This window comes from Puntigrus tetrazona, chromosome 13 (assembly GCF_018831695.1).
Source record: "Puntigrus tetrazona isolate hp1 chromosome 13, ASM1883169v1, whole genome shotgun sequence".
Taxonomy (NCBI): Eukaryota; Metazoa; Chordata; class Actinopteri; order Cypriniformes; family Cyprinidae; genus Puntigrus; species Puntigrus tetrazona.
This window is the reverse complement of record NC_056711.1, coordinates 2,291,975-2,309,529: the sequence shown is the minus strand read 5'-3', so window position 1 is coordinate 2,309,529 and position 17,555 is coordinate 2,291,975. Positions and strand designations below refer to the sequence as shown.

At 42.3% G+C, this 17,555-nt stretch overlaps 1 long non-coding RNA gene and 1 pseudogene across 1 annotated transcript; both read right to left on the bottom strand.

The window, feature by feature from the left end:
* Nucleotides 1-5,453: 5,453 nt before the first annotated feature.
* LOC122356495 lies at nucleotides 5,454-6,045 on the bottom strand. Its single transcript, XR_006252340.1, has 3 exons — nucleotides 5,939-6,045; nucleotides 5,629-5,862; nucleotides 5,454-5,501 (listed from the first exon to the last, which is right to left on the bottom strand). It is a non-coding gene; the product is annotated as an uncharacterized LOC122356495 (long non-coding RNA).
* A 1,168-nt stretch (nucleotides 6,046-7,213) lies between these two features.
* Nucleotides 7,214-9,298, bottom strand: LOC122356773 (annotated as a pseudogene).
* Between the last annotated feature and the right edge of the window lie 8,257 nt (nucleotides 9,299-17,555).

Here is a 17,555-nt window from a genome sequence, read left to right as displayed (position 1 = left end):
TACACAGCTCCATGTCCATCTAGACATCGAATCACTTTATAAGGGGTTGAATCCCATGCATCTTGGATCTTATTTCTGCCCTTGAAGTTATGTGCTCTCCGATACACCACCTGCCCCTCACTTAACTTTTCATGTCGCACCTGAAGATCATTTAGTCGAGCTCGGTATTCTGTAGCATACTGAAGACGTTCTTGAAGCCTTGGTAAATATTCTTTCCAAATTATTTTTATGGTCCACAACCCACTCCGCATCACTCTGGACATGACTATCCAGTCCCAGCAGAAAGTCAACAGGCAAATGGGGCTCTTGTCCGAACATGAGGACATAAGGGGCGTACCCAGTAGACTGGTGTTCTGTGGTATTATATGCAAAAACCACCTGAGCAAGATGATCTGGCCAACGACGTTTTTCCTCTGGAGGTAATGTGCGCAACAAATCATGCATTGTTCTATTGAAACGTTCACATTGACCATTCCCTTGAGGTCGATAAGGGGTGGTGCGAGTTTTTGAAATAGCATACAATCTGCATAATTCTTGAATCAGCTTACTTTCAAAGCACCGCCCCTGATCTGAATGAATTTGTCGGGGTACTCCAAATAAGTAAAACCACCGTTCCACTAAAACACGTGCCACTGTTGCTGCTGTTTGGTCTTTAGTTGGAATAGCTTGTGTGAACTTAGAAAATACATCAGTTAACACCAATACATTTTCAAGTCCATTTGACGCAGGTTCCAACAATGTAAAATCCACGGCCAAAATGTCTAGCGGTCTTTCTGCTGTCAGGTGTCCCATAAAGCTACGTACTTTTGGTCGCACCACTTTAGCTAGGGTGCAGCGCTGGCATTTCTTAATCCATTCCTCAATGAACTTAAACATACTCGGCCAATAACACCGAGTTCTCACTAAACTTGCTGTCCGCTCAATTCCTTGATGGCCATGATCATCATGCAAGCTTGTGAGGACCCTTTCCTGAGGACAGCTGGTAAAACAACCTGACGAATCTCTCTGTGTTCATCCTGGGGACAGAATCTCCGATACAGCACCCCCTCCATCTTCACCAGCTTCCCCCACTGCCGCACCAATTCAAGCACCGCTGATGACTCTACCGCTCTCTCCTGAGCATCTGGGGGTCTTTGACGATCCCAATACACCAGGAATCGCCCAATAACTGGGTCAGCCTCTTGCAGGGCACCAAGATTTTCTCTAGGTTGTTCAGGGAAAACCGAAATTGTTTCACTGACCATTACATGCTGACTGTCATGAACACATTGATGCACCTCCTTCGGCATTGCAGTAGTCATAGCCAGTTCTGCCACAGACGCAATATTTTTTCTAGAAAGGGCATCCGCGTTAACATTGGAGCGTCCAGGTTTGTATTTTATTTCCAAATCAAAGTCTGCCAACTGATTAGCCCAACGCTGCTCCAATGCTCCCAACTTCGCAGTTTGCAAATGGCTAAGGGGATTATTATCTGTATATACCAAACATTTCTGACCCAACAGGTACTCTCTGAACTTTTCTGCAACAGCCCATTTCAGGGCCAAAAACTCCAGCTTCATTGAGCTATAGTTCTGCATGTTTCGTTCAGACGGTCGTAATCCTCTACTTGCAAATGCCACTGGTCGACATTTGCCTCCATGCTCTTGGGACAAAATAGCACCCAGACCTTGGTGGCTTGCATCAATGTCCAAAATAAAGATTTACTAAAATCAGCATAAGCCAGGACTGGAGCCTTGGACAAAGCAGATTTAAGGGCCTGGAAAGCATTTTCACACAAGTCAGTCCATTTCGTCCCTAAATTAATCTTGGGTCGCTTATTCTTCTGTCCCCGGATCATGTCCGCTACTAATGTATTCAGGGGGCCAGCAATCTGTGAAAAATTTTTAACAAACCGGCGATAATAACTTGCAAAACCAAGAAAGGATCGAAGTTCTTGAAGATTTTGCGGCTGGTTCCACTTAGCTACTGCTGCTATTTTCTCTGGATCTGTACTGACCCTGTAGCAGAGACCACATGCCCCAAATAACGCACTTCTGCGCGAAAGAAGCAGCATTTGCTCAGTTTTATCTTTAAGTTCTGTTGTCTCAGACGATCCAGCACCAGCGCCAATCGTTGAAGGTGTTGCTTGACTGTTGTAGAAAAAACAATCACATCATCCAAATAAAGTAATAAAGTTTGGAAACTCTGATCTCCAAAAATTCGCTCCATCAATCTTTGAAAAGTACTTGGAGCATTGCACAATCCAAATGGCATCCTATTAAACTCAAAGAGCCCAAATGGAGTGCAAAAAGCGGTCTTAAATCGATCCCTTTCAGCAACTGGTACCTGGTTATATCCGCTTGCCAGATCCAAAGTTGAAAACCACTTAGCTCCAGTTAAGGCATCCAATGATTCCTCGATCCTTGGTAGGGGATAGGCATCTTTATGAGTTCTTGCATTAAGCTGGCGGTAATCTATACACATTCTTAAAGATCCATCTTTCTTCTTCACCAAAACAATTGGTGAGGCATATGGGCTAGCACTCTCCCTAATAACGTGACTGTCCAACAACTGTCTAATATGTGCCTTCACTTCCTCGAACTGACTGGGCGGAATTCTACGATAACGCTGGCGCACTGGTATATCATCTATTAGGGGAATTTGATGATCAATTAAATTTGAACAACCCAAATCACCATCATGCTTAGCGAAAACGTCTGAATATTTAATCAATAATCTTCTAACTTCCTCCCCCTCAGCATCTGAAAGCCCAGGGAATTCTAACCCCTGCAAATCAGTACTGGACTCTGATGTAATAGTTTGACAATGGACAATCACTGCTTTAGGGTCCTGTGATAAATCTTTCTTGAAAAAGATGTCTTGATTAGATTTCATAATTTCCGCAATAATTAAGCTACCCAATCTAATTCTTGGCGGCAAATATAAAGGTTCCATACCAACATTAACTACTGGTACATGAACCACACCTTGCGTACACTGCAACAAGGCAGGTGAAATTAATACTCCAGCAGGCAGGCCCCCACCCTCTGGACCCTGAGGTTCTAAAAAAACTACTTTACCACTTTGTATATTCTTTGAACACAAAGCAGGTACTAACCTCATCGTTCCAGCCGGAATCTGGACAGGTTGGCAGGACTGGACTCTCACATAACCAACAAATCCAGGGACGGGGGACTCCTCAGCTTGGTGGCACTGAGACAAGGCATCTCTCCAGCCTAACTCTGCCTGCCTGACCTGAGGAACTGAAAATAGTGCTGGGCCATGTTTTTCAAACAAGTCATTATAACATTGTCCAATTACATTCATACCCAAGAGGCCTGGAGTAAGTGCCTTCTTCTGATGGAACAGTGTATCAACCGGATCTTTCACAACCAAAACACCTTGCCTTGGAAGAGTTTGCCCCAACACAATCACATCTATTTCAAAATAACCCACATATGGTATTGCAAGGCCATTAGCTGCTTTTAATTGGAGCCAACTACATTTTTTAAGAGCATCCACCCTCAATTGTCGAAAATGTTTCTCAAAAAATGACTCTGTTACAGTAGTTACCATTGACCCAGTGTCCAGTAAACATGAGATCTCAACCCCCATTACATGCAGTCACAATAGGGCATTTGCCCACAAGACGCTGCAAAATAGTAGGGCACACAGGAGTTTGTGCGGCTTCACTAGCTTCCTCTGCGCTCTGACTCAAGATTGCAGGAGGGGCTACACTATCAGGTTCCCCAACAGAAGTCTCACTGACATTTGCCTGAGGTGATCTAGAATTTGACTCAACAGGCCAGGATGACCGACAATATCTGGCAATATGCCCAACTCTATTACAGCGAAGGCATCGACGTGAAGAATTCTGCCTAGTTGAAGGAACAACAGGTGGATCATTCCTCTGAGACATAAAACTATCAAAACGCTGGGTAAGGTCATTTATTTGTACTTGTTGTTGTTTTAACATCTCCTTAACCTCCTTTAAGTCTGTAGAATCCTGGAACCTAACCTTAGGCTCCATATCAATAACCCTACCATGAGCAGCGTTACACCATGACTGAGAATATAAGGCAGTTGTTTCCTTATTTCCCTCTTCCACCCACCTAAGAGCTTCACGTCGAACCTCCAGCAATGTAGAAGATGATTTCTCCCTCACAAATTTTTTTAACTCACGCTTCAGCATTACATCTTGAACATATTCAACAAACTGATCGCGAAGCACTTTGTCAGAATTCGGAACGCTGCCTGGGTTACCGTTAAGAATTGCATCCATCAATGACATAAGAGCATGAGAAAATTCTGTAAGTGATTCGCCTTCTTTTTGTTTTCGCTCATAAAACCTCTGTTGTAATTGCACAAATGTCCGTCTCCCCCCATACAAATCTTTTAACACTTCAAAAACAGCTTCTGGATTTTCCCTGATAGCTGAAGATTGGAGTTTTATCTCCATTCTGGCCTCCCCTCCCAGATGATCAAGCAGAAACACCCCCTTTTCCTTATCAGACCAACCCCTACCCTCGATACACACCTTAGCCTCCTCAATCCAGTCCTCAATATTCAAGTTGGAGTCCATATTTCCATAAAATCGCGGGCACTTCCTCTCCCGAGGCACAAAAAGTACCCTATTAAAAGACACTGGAGATGAGGCATTAATTACAGAAGGGTGAGGTTGGTTAGAAGCACTGCTGCCGCGCGGGGGAAGCTCTCTCCTCAGCTCCTCATTTTGTGCTTGCAAGTTCCGTACTTGCTCCCGCAAGTCTATTAGTTCTTGCTCCATATCTGTTGACAAATTATTTAGGAAGGCAATTCAGACATGAATAAAATCCATAGTCCATGAACCAGAGTCTGCGATGATCGTCTTCATGCACGGTTACCGTTTACTAAAAAAAAAGAAATACAAAAAACCAATAAAGCAACACCTCACAACCACCTAAAAAAAAAAACAGACCCTGCCGACTACGCCAATTGTGGTATGATGACCAATTTCCGTGTCAATACCCAAAAGAAGGGGCCATGAGGTGACTTTAAAGAATCAAATACATTTTTATTAAAGACAAGTCAAACATATTAAAACATATCACATACCCTTTTGGATGTAAATGCCCACAAAATAAAAAAAGAAATAAAAGAAAACTGGCCCTAGGTGGCGCAGGTTGCCTAAGAAAGTGAAAGAAGGGCCTAGAAGCCAAAGTGTTCTCACAGCAGCCAAGCTCACAGCAATCACACTGCAAACCTACAGAAGAAACAGAACACAGTGACCAAACCACCACACAATCCCAGCCACCTTACCACTGTCATCCACACTGTGAGGGCAACCCGATAACCACCCGGCTAAACAAAACACAATTAACAGAGGGCAATACAAGGTACACGAACATAAAATCAACAACCAAACACATTCACTAATACCTCAATCTCTACCACTCCGGATCTCCACATTTACAAACAAAAGATAATAAAGAAATGAAACAAAACAATATCTTAACCATAAAGTAAACGGTAACCATGCATCCCTAAAAGGGGGAAACAGTCCATTACAAACAGAAAAATCAAAAGAATTAGAGACATTCATTAAATAAAATGCACTCACTTTCCAATTTAAAAATAAATAAAAACCCTTTTTCATTAAAACGTTAATACCTTTCACATCCACTATTTCGACAAGATGGTCAGGCCACAGTCAGGCAATAATCCAGTCACACCACTAAAATAAAAAGGCAGATAATTTAATTAAAACAAAACACCTATAAACAAAATCAATATGACCAGACTTCTACCTACTAATAGTCGGTACATCATATTCTCAGTTCTCAGCAACGCTCCCGCGGTATTTGGCGGCAATGATTATCTGCGCTCATATCCCCAAAGTAACATCTACCACAACATCAATTCCTTATGCAATCGATAAAACTAACAAAGTAGTAAGAATGCATCATTCAAATCTCCTTACCTACATGCCACTCTACCTTCCACGCCACCTTTCCCCAAAATCAAAAGACGGAAGTAAAAGGAACAAACACAACCTTACTACTTCCTTTTAAGAGCCCTGGGACTGCTGGGACTTGTAGTGCCCAACCCATATCCCATTACACTAAATTATCTACTGAATGTTAAGTAAAGTTTCTATGTTCTGTTTTTTTTTTAATATACAAACACACTGCCTGTAAACTGATTTGCATGAGTTTTGATTGAATGCAACCAAAGAGTGTTCATTTTGTCAAGCGATGTAAAAGAGGCTGCGGTTATTCCTAGTTAAGCATTTTGTGTAAATGGCTATCACATAATTTCAGGCATACGCTAAGCAGAAGTTTCAGGACCGTTCAAAGGATTAGGCGTTCTTCTTTCGTGTGGTCGCAGTGTGGTAAGTTATTTACTTTGACAGTCTTGCAATATGTAAAGAAAATGTGGGGTAATTGTAATGTCTGCTAAATTAGTCCCAAAAAGGCTGCGTCTCATTTACAATAACAAAGTCGATAACATCTGATGTACTTGTTACATCTTAAGAAGTATGGCATCTTTGCTAATATTAGTCTGTTTTCTTCTTATTCCAAAGTCACTGGATCAAGTCTGTATCCAGATCAGATGGTGGAGACAACTCTACAGAGCTGAATGTCAGCAGAGACCATGTCAACTAGATGAGCCCCAAAGACAGATCCCCAGTGAAGACCTCATTAACTATACAGCCATTGACACGAAACCTCAGCAAAGACCACAATGACAAACACCATGTTGCTTCATCTGGACAGGTTTTTCTCCATTCTTGGCTTGCTTAATTTGGGACAATTCATTTTTGGGTGTATTAACGACTTAATTGCAGAGACGCTGAAGGGAAGTGAACTGAGTTGGATTGAATTGTTCACTTTACACTTTTCCTTTAATTTTGCATTAGTTTCTTTTATTTAATAATTTCAAGGTTTCCTCAATTTAAATCAACTGATTGCTTTTTACAGTGCATAAAAACATTTTTAATAACGTTCTTTACAACCAAACAATAACGTTAATAAAACTACTAAAAAATTTACATTTTGAACGTTCTAAGAACAACAGGAACATTACTGTAAACTACTGTAAATGACTTAAGATTGTTAGCTAGGACACCTCTTGAGGGAGAGATGACACAAACATAGCTGCAACTCCGAAATAAGAGCAAAGTTAAATCTGTAATCTCAAATATAACAATTTATTATTATTATTATTATTTTTATTATTATTATTGTATCATGCCAGTTACACAAACATTTAGAAGCCAATTCAGAGTTACATTTGTCAATACAAAACATCAAATTCTCAAAGATATCCTTATATACAATATGTACACATCCCTCCGGAAGCAGTACCGCCAGACGCAAATACTGCTTCCTCAAGCCGGGGCGCAAGACGCTACACGAGGCCTGCTCGCCCCGCAAGACGCAAAGGCGAGAGGAGGGATGAAGAGCACCAACTGGAGCGGTCCTACAAGAGGGCCTGAAACAAAACAGAAAGAGAACGGGTCGGACCTTTTGGTTCCTTCCCACCAGTAATGAATTCTTTATAGCCGATCTCAGGTTCCCTACCATAAACCAGCTGTGGAACACGATTTGCCCCAAACCAAGTCTCCGGATGGGCTTTTCTTGGAGGAGAGCCCCGAGGAGGTCACAGCATTCTGTGCAGGTAGACGGCAAATACGTTACTTTCCTACCTTAAACTTCACAGCTGTTCTATTTCATCATGTTATTCTAAGCTGTAAGATGTTTGGTATGATTCTGAATTAAGATCTCACCTTTTGACAGGCCAGGTTTGGACCAGCGCTTCTTCTGCAGCAGCAACAGGTCATGGTCGCTAGGAAGTGTCCACACAACAGTGCGAACATCACGACCCCTAGTGACCAGACCGTCGCTGGCCAGCCGTGGTACTCTCCCCTGCGGTGGTACTCTGGAGGGGAGTACTTTGCTGTGCCTGGACCAGAGTGGAGTTTAAGTTTGCTTTAGCGCAGCATGATTGTTCCTTATCTATCAGAAGAAGGGAATCATCTGAAACATACCGTGGTAGGACTTGTAGGGTGAAGTCCCCAGAATGTCCCCGCATCCAAAGTCAATCAGCTTGACTTCGGATGTCTCGATGTTGATCAGTAGGTTCTCCAGTTTGACGTCACGGTGGAAGACTCTGCGGAGGCAGCACTTGTGTGCAGCGTAAGTCGCCTGCCACATGATCTGGCGCGTCATTTCTTCATCGATTCTTCCACCATGACGCCTCATGAACTCTACCAGGTTCTCGTTCGAGGGAGAGGGACATTCCAGGACCAGGACGAAGTGGTCAGGGTGGTCCGTCCAGTCCAGCAGCCTGATTATCTCCGGCACTCTGTGACCTTTGTTGGCCAGGATGGTGAGGGCGATCTCTTTCGGAAGAGGGTTTGGATGATCGGGCTAGAAGAAGACAAATAGGTACTTGTGCTAATGTTAACGTGAGATGATGTTATATTTTATATTGTTTGTACAGTGCCATGTACTTACGATGATAATACACTCCGTGTGCTGAGTCTTTGTGACATATTTCACAGCCACCTGATGAACAAACATCAAAAATGAACTTAAGAAACACAAAGAGGGTGAGGATGAGACAAACCGTTGCCTGCTAGTTTGTGTCTTATTTATATTAACTTACTTTAAGATCGTCATCCAAACGTCTCCCTTCATACACCACGCCAAAACCGCCTTTCCCCAGCTGATCACCAATGGCGTAGCGGCTGAAGATGTAGTCTGTTAAAAAACAGAATAACTCAATAGGATTTGGTGTAATGTGTGCCGATATACATTTCTATATTGAATTTTATGCTATCTGTTTTTATATGATCAAAGTAGTTTAAAACTAAACGCATTCTCATGGTTGTGCCGTGTACCATCACTACTTCTTCCTGCCCATGCCACCTTCCTCTCTCTCTCCCTCATCTTGCTGCTGCTGCTCTCCTGACCTGAGCTGTGAGCTGGAGGCTGTTTTTGGCAGCTCTGAAGAAAGAGCGCAGCCTCTGCCACCACTTCTTGCTCTTCCTCTCCTCCTTCTCTCCTGCTCTTCCTCCTTCCTGTCCTACTCTCCTCTCCTCCTCCTCCTCCTCCTCCTCCCTCTGCTCCTCTCCTCCTCCCTCCTCCTCCTCCTCCTCCTCCTCCTCCTCCTCCTCCTCCTCCTTCCTGTCCTCCTCCAGCACCAACAGGGGTCTCATCGCGGGGAGGGGATGTTGAACCTCCGTGTTGGTGCTGGGTTTTGGGGGTGTACTAAGATGTTGATCGTACACCTCTCCAACAGTCATCGGACTCACTTTGGTGTTTCGCTGTCCCATCGCTGTGTGAAGTCACTGATCACTACAACAAATCCACAAAGAATGTAAGAATGTCAAGGTCTTTGTAAACCTGTGAGTTCTATTCGAATGTGTGCTATGGCGTCATAGACTTTGAGCGTCTCCTTGATAATCACCGTTCCTATAAATAAAATGATAAAGTAAATGTAAAGAAAAACGTGATGTTTTCTCTTTTTAATTCATTTAATAAAAGTTGTAAATCAAATGTGTCCTTTTCACTATTGCCTGTACAAAAGGCTGCACGTGTTTTGTGAAATTAAAATCTACACTATAATAATGTAACAAACAGCAGTCAAGCTGAATGAGACGTAGATTCAGTCTCTGCCAGCAGGTGGCGCTTAAAGCGTTTCGTTGTTTTTCTCTGTAATCAAAACAGCGCTGCACTTATGAACCTATGCGTTATACAGAGGCAAGATGAAAAGGAAAATATCATCTGCACTTTTCTAAAGACGGTAAGTTCCCGCCTCAGACAGACATTCGTATAAACTCCGCCCCCTATTTGAATCCCGATTTGAACCAAAGCATATTGCATCGATTTAATATAATAATGCCTGGACAATTTTCAGTCTGGTTTCCACAGTCGTCAAAACATTTTATCTTACCACTAAGAGTTCTTCTAGACAGCAGTAAAAGAGTTTTCGCTCAAAACCTCAAAAATCAACAAAGAAGCTGAGACAAACTTTCACTAAGAAATACGAGTCTTACCCGAAGAGTATGGGCGGCGTTGGCCTTGTTGCTATGGATGACGTCAGCACGCGCTACTCACTACTCGCACCGTGATTGGCTGATAGGAGAGGAGTCTCTGTCAGAGGTTTATTCCTAAAAATATTGCAGCTGGCGATATTACGTTGCTGGCATATGAAAAGCAAATTACATTTACATTGTAGTAATACTTATATTTTTTACATGTAAAAAAACAGTCCTCTCCAAAGACGAGATCTTTGAGCAGCTGATCGACGTTTGTGTTGTGTTTGTGTACATTACAATATGATATTATATACACCGAGAATAAAGATAAAATATCTTTGAATAATTATAAATTCATGTAATCGTAATGCATGAAGCTTTTTTCTGTTATTTTCAAGCCTCATGTTATGAAACGAGAGCAACATTCGACAAGAAAAAGAGGAAAACAAAGGAGATTTAAGCTGGTTTTGCACGTGGATGAGCAAAGAAATAAAAATAATATATTAAAGAGATCAACTGTGACGACAAGTGCCTATTAGGATCAACTAAACGCTGTATTTTCACAAGTATGTCACCGAATCTTTAAAATAGGTCCAAGAGGTCCAAGACGTGATGCTGAATCAAACGATTTTGATTGGTTGTTGTATTATATTGTTGCCAGATTGGGCAGGTTTCCGAAGGTTTGAATTTGATTGTGTGGGTAAATACGGAAGGCTGCATCCTCTGTAGGTCGTTTAACCCTGTACTATAAAATACATTAATTCTACATAAATAAACAGCGTTCCAAAAATTTACTAATGAGAGTTAACTGAATAGTCATAAAAAACAATCTATAAAATGTATGTTAATTGTATGTCAGTAAATTGATTGACATAGCAGTGATCGTCCAATCGCGTTAGATTGGATCAGAAGCCCCGCCCACCACGTTAGCCGCTAATGGTAGGCGCCATTTTAGTTTTTCTCTGTGAGATTCAGGAGACGAGCAGCAAAATAACAGAAGTAGATAAAAGTAAAAAAAAAAAATGAATCTTCTGTTTCTTTGGATTTGGGTGAGTTCACGTTTTCTATTGTGTATAAATGGTTGTGTATGAGCAAACTCCAGTTTCTTATTCTTAAGTGTCATTTCTCACGAGTTCAGAGAAGTCTGTTTTTTAATAGTAATGCATATTTTAGTTCTAAAAGTTCATATTGTGTAACGATAATTATGATGTGCTTTTGTGAACGTATTATTGCCTGTATTTATGCAGGTGAGGGTTTTTTCCGTCCTGGAAATTAATTTAGTTCAACGAGTTCCATGATGGCTGAGTTAACTTAACCTCAGAACGGGGTAGGAGAGTCCATTTTTTCTTTTCTTCAAGCGATTGCTCAAAGCAATATATACTTTTTTGTGGCGACGGAGCTATTTCTCTTCTTTTTAATTTTTCTCATACCGAATTTTTCCGGCGACGGTTTTGATTCAGATCCAATCGAACCGAGTTTAATGAATGGACTGTACTGAACCATTCTTCTGAATTGACTTATTGAACCGAACTCTTTGGACTGAATAGTTTGAACTGAATCGAATGAATCAAGTTTACCAGACTGTAAGAGTCAAAACGATTTTTTAATGATTCTTTTCTATTGAATCTTTAATTCATTTTGTATTTGAAAGGTTTATTTTTTTATATTATTTAATGGTTTAATGTTCTTGTCACTATTTCATGGTGTGAGTTTATTCTAAAACCTGTAGTTACCGGGTGCAACCCAGATTAGCACATTATATTGTACATTGAATTGAATGTTATTGAATTTCTCTTTTATTGTGAGGTAATATCTAAGTGCTCTTGTGAATTTTGTCAATATTCCTACTTTTTTTTTCTGAAAAACATTATTGCAAATATATCTTTATTTCTCTATAAGAATTTAAGTTTCTGAATTTATGCCTCCCGAGTCACTTAACCATTTCTCTTGTTTTTTCTTCTATAGAACAATAACTACCTGAAGACACCCTGTAATGAGAGATCACCCTCACAATGAGAGTCTAATCTATCTCAACTGGCTTCAGTTACCTTGGTAAAAGACGTTATATAACAAACATGGACTTTTACCACGGTAACGTCAGTCTAAGATACGTTAAAGCAGGTAAGAATAGCTACATGTACTTCATATAGATATGTATATTGTTACGTGCTTTGGAGTACGCTCGTGTTCTCTTTCTCCTCCCGATCCCACTGTTTCTGCACGTATTTCTGCGTGCCTAAACGACATCTCAGTCTGGATGAAGGATCATCACCTGCAGTTAAACCTCACAAAAACAGAGCTCCTCGTTTTTTCCGCCAATCCCGACATACAGCACAAACTATCTTTTCAGCTAGGCTCGGCTACTGTATCCTCGTCTAGGTCAGCTAGGAACCTTGGAGTGATCATTGACGACCAGCTAACTTTCACTGAGCACATTTCAAAAACTGCTCGATCTTGTAGGTTTGTGCTGTACAACAACAGGAAAATCAGACCGTACTTATCAGAACACGCTACACAGATCCTCGTCCAGGCACTAGTCCTGAGTAGACTCGACTACTGCAACGCCCTCCTTGCTGGCCTCCCAGCCTCTACAACCAGACCTCTTCAGATGGTACAGAATGCAGCGGCTAGGGTGGTCTTCAACGAACCAAGGAGGGCCCACGTCACGCCCCTCTTCATTAGTTTACACTGGCTTCCTATAGATGCCCGCATCAAATTCAAATCCCTGATACTGGCCTACAGGACAATCACAGGCTCTGCTCCCTCGTACTTACACTCACTAATTGAATCATATGTTCCCTCTAGGTGGCTACGCTCTGCAAACGAAAGGCGTCTTGCAGTGCCTTCACAAAAAGGTGCAAAATCACTCTTGCGCACCTTCACCTGGTCTGTTCCTCGCTGGTGGAACGATCTGCCCGTTGCCACTAGGGCAGCAGAGTCACTAGCAATCTTCAAAAACCAACTCAAAACTCATCTTTTTCGTTTGCACTTGACCCAACATTGATAGCACTATCTTCTTCTTCTCCTGCTCCTTCCTATCCTTTTCTTGTTTAAAAAAAAAAAAAAAAAAGCCTTGTGTCTGCGTTAGGTAAGACAAGATCCCACTCAAGAGCACTTATGCACTACTGCCCTTTTGCTGATATTAATTTGCTTCTATATGCCTACCTCATTTGTACGTCGCTTTGGATAAAGGCGTCTGCTAAATGACTAAATGTAAATGTAAATGTCCTCCCTCCTGTCTGCTCTTAGGTTCCTGATTGGATGGGTCAACGGTCGATCATAATTGTGACGTCATCGTCTTCGCCCAATCGACTGTCGTCTGACTGGTTAAAGGTCCTCCCGCGAACTTCAGAAGGAGGCTTGTTTGTGCTGCGCGTCGGTGCGCTTTGTGTTTTGTGTTGTTATTCTTTACTATGCGTCTAATATTCAACTTTGACTGTGCAATGGAGAACTGATCAGATTCCTTTTAATTAGGGAAATTGGAACAAGTGAGCATATCGCGCGATGTACACTTTGCACGTAGTATTGTTGTGTTAGACACACTAGGTCAATGGTGAGCGCCTCTGTTTGTATTTTTGTTATTAGCGAGAGTAGGGGAGTTCAAGCGACGACTCGCGGAAGACTTCGGTTTCTTTTCTGCATTTTTCTTTTATTAGGTTATGGGTTTTGGGCAGCTTATGAGACTTGGTTGGTTTTATTTTGTTCTTTGATTTGGGCGCCACTCAAGTTCCTTTTCCCTAATATCAAGTTCTGTCAATTATATATATTTTTTCTTTATTAATCTAAGACCTTTATTTTTTCATGATAGCACCTGTAAATAGTTCAGACCATTACTTCTCCTGTAGCTTCAGCTCTTGGTGGCCAAATAAACTAATTAAGCCTCAACCGCATCGTATGGTCATTTCACTGTCAAGTTCAACCTATCCCGTTATACATTTCCTAAGTGTTACGGTCTGGACCCTAGACTTCTTTAACAGTTCGTAACATTTAATGGGGGCTCGTCCGGGATCATAAATCCTTATTTCATATTTTTGTGTGTGGGTATTGACGGGGGAGTGACCATATTACGAGTGATGCTACTGTGTTGGGTGGCTGATTAGACGACAAGAGTATGGCAGACTTTAGTTTAGAGGCATTTATTAGTATTATACGTTAGAGCAATTCAACAAATGTCGAAAAGATAAGTTACTTAGCGTTGCGGCTCATTATCAAATTCCTGTTTCGAAACGGCAGCTCAAAGAGAGATAAAGAATAGTGTGTTGCAGAAATTGGTGGAGTTGGGTGTTCTGGTTCTGCCGCAGGGAGCTGAGGATGGTTCCCTTGCCTCTGATGATCGCCTTGAGTTTGGGGAGGAGGAGCAAGGCGGAATTGCCGAGGTGGAGGAGTCTGAAGCTAATGCCGTTCTGCCGCCCTTCGAACCCTTCTCTCCGCCCTCAGCGGAGTCTGGAGTTGGTGCGAGACTGAAAGTCTGATTAGCGTGAATCCAAATGGACGCACGCGCGTGAGAGGGCAGAGGATCGTCAGGCAGAAAGAGAGTTGCGTCTAAGAATACACAACTAAAGTTGCGAGAATTGGATTTAAAGGCGGCCAGAAGTGCACCTGTTCCTTTTGTCCAGCCCCAGGTGGCGGCTGTCGCTCCGCCAGACGGTGCTGGGTACCAATTTCGATGTGAGTAAAAATATCTCTGTTGTGCTGCAGTTTCGAGAAGCGGAAGTTGATTCATACTTTGGCGTGTTTGAGCGTATTGCTTCTGCTCTAAATTGGTCGCGCGAAGTCTGGTCTCTGATGTTGCAGTGCAAATTGACTGGTAAGGCCCAGGAGGTTTGCGCAGCATTGTCTTTAGAGGATAGCTTAAATTATGACGTGGTTAAAACTGCGATTTTGCGTGCATACGAATTGGTGCCAGAAGCTTACAGACAGCGTTTTCGGAGTTATAAAAAAGGGTCTAGTCAAACGTTTGTCGAATTTGCCAGACAAAAGGGGGTCTTATTTGACAAATGGTGCACGTCTAGTAAGGTAACTGATTTGAAGACATTGCGAGAATTAATCCTTTTGGAAGAGTTTAAGAATTGCATACCGGAGCGCGTTGTTGTGTATTTAAATGAACAAAAGGTGACAACCTTATCTCAAGCCTCTGTGCTCGCGGATGAGTTTGCGTTGACACATAAGAACGTATTTACTTCTCCTCGCCCTGATAAAAATGCGCCTACTCCTGTCACCTCGTCTGACCAGCCACGACCAAGGTTTACTCCGACCAAGACTAAAGGGGATAGAGATTGTTATTATTGCCATAAACCTGGCCATTTGATTGCGGATTGTTTGGTGTTGAAGAAAAAGCAGCAGGGTTCTACAACTAAGAGTGTTGGACTTGTGAAAATCGTGGATGTTAACAAAACTGAGTCGAATGAGCCTGATTGTAGTTATGAACCGTTTTTACTGGAAGGGTTAATCTCAGTTACGGGTACAGAACAGGTAAGGGTTAAAATGCTCCGGGATACTGGCACCTCCCAGTCCTTCGTAATTGCGGGGATTCTGCCGTTCTCTGAACAAACTTCGTGCGGCAGTAGTATTCTAGTACAGGGCATTGAGATGGGCCTTGTTAAAGTCCCGTTACATCAAATCCATTTGCAGTCGAAGTTGTGTACAGGGTTTGTGAAAGTAGGCATTCGTGATTGTTTACCTGTGAAGGGGGTGGAGTTTATCTTGGGCAACGATTTAGCTGGTGGAAAGGTTTTTCCCATGCTAGGAGTGTTTGATTAAACCTGTTCTGTCTGATCACCCTGATGAGTTGTCAGAGTTGTATCCCGAAACTTTTTCTGTGTGTGTCGTCACTCGGGCTCAGGCTCGGCAGGTAGATGCTGATGATTTGTCCGCATTCCTTCATGGCGCCTATATTTAAGGAAGAGATTTTGCCTAACGACGCAGAAAAAGTAACGAAAACTCAGCCCAATTTAAGTTTGAGTCATTTAAAGTTACTTGTGACTCGTGAGAAAATAATTTCGGCACAAAAAGAAGATTTGAGCCTTCGAAAGTGTTTCTCTGTTGCTGTTACTGTTGAACAGGCGAAACAGAGAAAATACGTTTACTTTGTTGAAGACGGGTTGTTGATGCGTAAGTGGTCTCCTGTAATGGCAGATGGGCCTGAATGGAGTGTCGTGCGCCAGGTTGTAATCCCTGTATGTTATCGACAACAAATTTTATTTCTTGCTCATGATCATGATCTGGCAGGTCATCTAGGAATTAAGAAAACATATCACCGGGTTTTGAAACACTTTTTTTGGCCCTGTTTAAAAGCTGGTGTTGCTCATTACTGCCGTACTTGCCGCACTCGTCAGCTAACGGGTAAACCAAATCAGACAATTCCATGTGCTGCGCTCGTTCCAATCCCAGGTTGTAGGTGAACCGTTCGAACACGTTATCGTTGAGTGCGTCGGTCCCCTGCCTAAAACAAGAAGTTGTAACCAGTTTTTGTTGACAGTAATGTGTAGCGCTACGCGTTTTCCAGAGGCGATACCTCTGAGAAAAATTACGGCACAGGTTGTCGTTAAAGCTCTTGTTAAGTTCTTTTCTATATTCGGTTTGCCGAAGGTTGTGCAAACAGATCAAGGTACCAATTTCCTCTCGAAATTGTTTGCACAAGTTTTGGGCACACTGAATATTTCCCATCGGGTCGCGGGCACCTATCATCCCGAAAGTCAAGGTGCGCTCAAACGTTTTCATCAGACGTTAAAGGCAATGCTCTGAAAGTACTGTTTGGACACTGGTAAGGACTGGGATGAGGAGTACCGCTGGTGTTGTTTGAGGTAAGGGAAGCCGTGCAAGAAAGTCTTGGGTTTAGTCCTGCTGATTTAGTGTTCGGTCACACTGTCAGAGGTCCATTAAAAATGCTTAAAGAGAATATGCTCGCACCTGATTCCAGCTCCAAAGTTAATGTGTTAGATTACATTAGTAAATTCCGTGAGCGTCTGCATGAAGCTTGCGCTATGGCGAGAAAGTCGGCATCTGCACAGGAGAAGATGAAATGTCAGTCACGATCGTAAGTCTGTCCCACGCACATTTGCAGAAGGTGATCGCGTGTTGGTGTTTTTGTCTATACCGGTTTCTGCTTTGTCATCACGATTTTCTGGTCCGTATTGAGGTGTTGAGAAAACTAAGCGATACCGATTATGTAGTTCACACTCCAGACAGAAGAAAAAAATCACGCGTGTGTCACATTAATATGTTAAAGGCTTTTCATGGTAGAGAGTCGTTGCAAGAGAGTGCTGTAGGGCCAGATGAGAGTGCCGTTTCTATCTTTCCTTCGGTTGCAGCCTGTGGCGCTGTGGATCTTGTTGATGATGCTGACACTGATGATGATGTGGTGTCACGTCACAGAATTCAGAACTGTTAGGTGACTTACCTTCTCATCTATCGCATTTGTCTGATCAACAACAATGCGATATTATACAGCTGATTACTGATTTTCCTACACTGTTTAATGATGTGCCTTCTTGTACCACAGTTCTGCAACATGACATTGATGTAGGTGACGCTACTCCGATCAAGCAACACG